A 4366-nucleotide genomic window follows, 5' to 3' on the forward strand; every position below is an offset into this window, starting at 1 on the left:
GACCAGTAGGGCAGTGCCCATAGAACTTTGAGACCCTTTTTCAGTAGCTGAGAAGAGCCAGCTTCACACCCAGAGTTGGCTTTTGTCCTTCCCTGGATGCACCACATCAGCCCTCACCTCTCTGAAAGACTTATTCAGTTCTTTTCCGAAGCAGGGGCTGCTAGCATTAGCCTCAGGGCTCGCACTTGCCGGGGCCAGGTCAGCCCAGGCCTCTAAATCACTCTGGATTCTTACCCCTCCCTGCTGTGCTGACAACATCAGGAAGCTGCTGGGAAGGCCACAGCCCACACTAACAACTGACAGATAAAGCTGAGTTAAAGAAACAAACATGTTGAAAACCCCATTCAAGGAAAGTTGTTAGCAAGTGTGAACAATGCTGGTGATAACAGGACTTTTCCCAGAGGCCCCTTGGAGGAGCCTGGTTGCTCACATTTATTTCAGGCCACCAGAGTCTTATCTTGCCGAACCATGTGCTCACATTTATCTGCCAGCAGCTGGACCCCCCTGAAGTCGACACACAGGCCAGCTTGCACTGCTGGCCACCTAATGAAGATCAGGTGGTGGAAAAGACCCACGCTCTCTTTCCTTTGCTCTCAGATGGATCGTGCAGCTCTATAGCAGCGGGAGAAGTAGATTCCCAAGCCCACTGTGAGTGTGTTCATATTCAGGGGCAGAGTCTTCTCACAGCCCAGTCCGGGGTCTGTTTGTAGCTCTTCAAGGCATTGAGTTACCAAGTGTTCTCTGAATATCAGGATCATGCATAATCAGAATAGGCCCCTCCCCCAAGATTCTGGAAACCCTTTGTGCATTTGAACAAACAGTGTGGATGGTCAGGGAGCTGATATTGTGGGACTAGGCAGAACCTAGCTTGTAGAATCAACCAAGAGAATAAAATTCTGACGCAGAAACATCCCTAGCACAAGTCACCTTCACCGGGGTTTAAATCAGTAAAGACAACAGATGCTTGTTCAGAAGAACTGGGATCAACGGCTGAAAAAAGCCAGGGACAAGGCAGGTAGTGGTGACTGCTAAGGTCGAGTGGAGCAGGAGAGAGCATGGAAAGATGAAAGGATGGAGTGGGTGGGCACGTGCTGAGGACCACCCATCCACACCAGGAAGCCACGATGGTTGCCAGGCAAAGAGCAAACAGATGTTGGAAGAATCTGGGTGACAGACAGCAGGGAGGCCATGGGGACAGGCATTGAAGTTCAGCTCCAGCTCGAGGAGGAGGCCACATAAGGCTGCTTAGGATCTGTTCTGAAAAGCAGGGCCACAGCAGCTCGACTCAGTTAAGTTAGAGTTTGCCTACTGTCCTCCATAAGCCAATACTAGGCTCAGGGATATGATCTTGTTCTCAAGAAGAACACAGCCAGATAGGGAGGTAAGTGAGTTATAATTCTGAATGTTAACCTCCATAATGCCATGTATCTTTAAAGGGCGAAGTTCAACATGCTAGAAATTCCAAGCGAGCAACACTGCCAAGGAAAATTAAGTTGGGTTCCTGAATTGAGTGACACACTCTGGTGGAAAGACCAGGAATGAGGAGATTCAAAGGAAATGGTTACAGTGCTGGAGAAATGGTTCAATCAGTAGAGTGTTGGGCATGCAAGTGGGAGGACCTGAGTTTAGGTCTTCCTCACCCACTTAGAAGCTTTTACACCTATGGGGGCACTGGGCTATATTCATAACCTCGGTGTTGAAGATGCATGGGCATCACCAACCCAGAGCTCATTGGTGAGTCAGCCTAGCCAAACTGGTGAGGTCTGGGTCAATGAGAGACGCTGTCTCAGGAAAGAAAAGTGGAGACCCACTAAAGAAGACATGTGACATTGACCTAGAACTGTATGCACACCTGTATACATGGACACACACGAGCACACACGAGCACACACACATACACATGAGCACATGCAACACACACACACAATTTAAGAATGGATTGGAGAAAATACCAAGTAATTTTTCCTAGCAGTCCAGGTGTGGGGGGCACACTGGGGACACTGGCTGTGGAGAGGATGCTTCTCTAAGGATAGCTTTGAGCTTTAGAAACATACCCCCCGACAAGCAGAGCTGGACCAGAGCTCAGTCCGCATATCTTGGGGTGTTAAGAAGCAATGGCATCCCCAGTTAATTTTTTTGCTATTTGTTATTGTGGTCACGGTGATGAGAAAATAACTAATAAACCTGAGCTTTGAAGGGAGCTGGGCCGAGTTGAACTCCAGATGAAGCTGGGAGCTGTGGGCATTCAGGACGCAAACATAGCCATTGCGTTTTACAAGCTGTCCCAATGCAGATGAGAAGGATGGATGGATTGGTCAAGTGATGAGACTTGTCATGACTCTGCTAAATGATACATGGGAACAGAAAATGCAGAAAAGATCAGCACCAAAATAAGGGTCCATGAGAATGAGGCAACTTCAATGATAGAAGTGGGGGAGTCAAAGTACTAGAGCCATCAAAGGCCCCCATGGTGGTCATTTTCCTCATCACTGTGGCAGAGTGTGTCAAAAAAGCAATTTCTCAGGACAATGCTTAGCGTTGGCTCAGGGTTCTATGGAACATCGTCATTATAGTGGGGAACACAGGATACAGTCCATGGTGACGAAACTGAGAAGGTAATGCTCCTCTCGTGCCAGCAGAGCAGGAAGTAGATATGGGACAGGAAGTGGGGCCCATTCCCCTGGTGACCCACTTCCTCCAGCTAGAACCTGCCTCCCGAAGTTTCCATGACTTCTCAAAAAACCATGCGTGGAGGACCAGGTGTTCAAACACGAGAACCTATGGAGGACAGTACACATCCAAGGTCTCACAAAGGTCAACTAGACCGCACAGAAGTATAAGGACAAGCTCTAAGACTATAGCTCAGCTGGTAGAGCACTTGCCTAGCATGCAAGAAGCCCTGGGTTCAATCCCCAGCACTGCTTAAAGTAGACATAATGTTGCACACCTGTTTCCCAGCACTGGCAGTGTGGGCAGGAGGAGCAGAAGTTCAGAGTCTTCTTTGGTTCTTCAGCAGCTGGAAGCCAGCTTGGACTACATATGCCTGTCTCAAGGGGGAAAAATGTAAGAAAAATAGTGTAATATTATAGGCAGAGAGGGGAACGCTAAGAGCGTAAGAATGGAGCTGTGAGGACCCAGGAGAGAGAGGAAAGGATTGAAGGAGCAGGTCCTGAGGAAGTCAGGGAGAACAAAGCAGGAGGGTGACTGATGGACTGGCATTTGAGACAAGGATCTGTGCCGATCCATGCCTGTAAGCAAGCATTTGAGGCGGGAATTTGGAGGACGCTGGTCGTTTGGGATGCCCAGCAATCTGTCGAGGAGTTTCCTGCCTGTTGATTAAAACGCTCCTTAGTGATTACCTCATCTAGTCTACCATGTGGGGCAATGGTGGCAGGGGGCATTTCCCTAGCTCTAGGTGACAAGAAGACTGGGGAATTATCAATAAAAAGTGTCACACCTGTGAAAGAAGGAGGCTGGGACAGATGTAAAGGAAAAGTGGAAACAGGTAACTTCTGATGGAGTAGAAGAAATGGAGGAAGTCAGGATCCCCAGGGACCTCAGGAAGTGGAGTGCGGGAGTGATTCAATGTAAACGTATGGAGGGAAGAAGTGTGGTTTAATGGTGTGTGGGGTGATCTGGACATGACACTGTACTGGAAGCATTCCGCGTCACCACAAAGGTGAGGCAGCTGTCACAGCGGGTATAACACTGTCACACCCGCCTTAGGTGTCAAGTATTTCTTTCCCTTGTATGACAATACCCCACCAGTCTTCTTCAGGGATGACTCCACATACAATGTCTGTCCGACACCCTTCCTGTGTGCATGCATCTCTTGATAAACATTGGGACAGAGTCCTGCAGCCAAGGCCGGGTTGATCCTTCTTCCTTGGCTGCACAGACACGCAGCTCAATGCACACGGCAGCACACCTGCCCTGATAAACCATTCATTTCACACACACTCTCTCTGCTGTGCTCTGCACATGAGGCATGCGCATGGCATTATGTTTGGAGGATTGAGAGGAGTTAAGATGTGCCTTTCTTGGCCTTATGCTTTGAAACCTCTGGGGATTAAGAAACCTAAATAAACATTTCTTTGGGTAAGTGCTATGGGGATGAATAATTTCTAAAACTAAACTTTTTAACAATCCTACAATAAGAGGCTAATTTTGATAGTGAGTTACCACAAGAAAAATGGAAGTATAATAAGCAAATATTTTTATTTTATTTAAGCTAAACTGATATGCCACAGTGGTTTTTTTTTTACCTTCTATCATGCTATTGGATATGTTTTTTTCACTCTTACATATGGGAGAGATTTATTTATGAACAGAACAGGATGATGGGAAAATAGTTCCATGATTACTT

At 47.5% G+C, this 4366-nt stretch overlaps 1 non-coding gene across 1 annotated transcript; it reads left to right on the plus strand.

Moving 5' to 3' along the window:
* Window positions 1–2846: 2846 nt before the first annotated feature.
* On the plus strand, window positions 2847–2930 carry Trnaa-agc (transfer RNA alanine (anticodon AGC)). The gene has a single exon. It is a non-coding gene; the product is annotated as a tRNA-Ala (tRNA).
* The last annotated feature ends 1436 nt before the right edge of the window (window positions 2931–4366 follow it).

This window comes from Myodes glareolus, chromosome 2, assembly GCF_982192425.1.
Source record: "Myodes glareolus chromosome 2, mMyoGla1.1, whole genome shotgun sequence".
Taxonomy (NCBI): Eukaryota; Metazoa; Chordata; class Mammalia; order Rodentia; family Cricetidae; genus Myodes; species Myodes glareolus.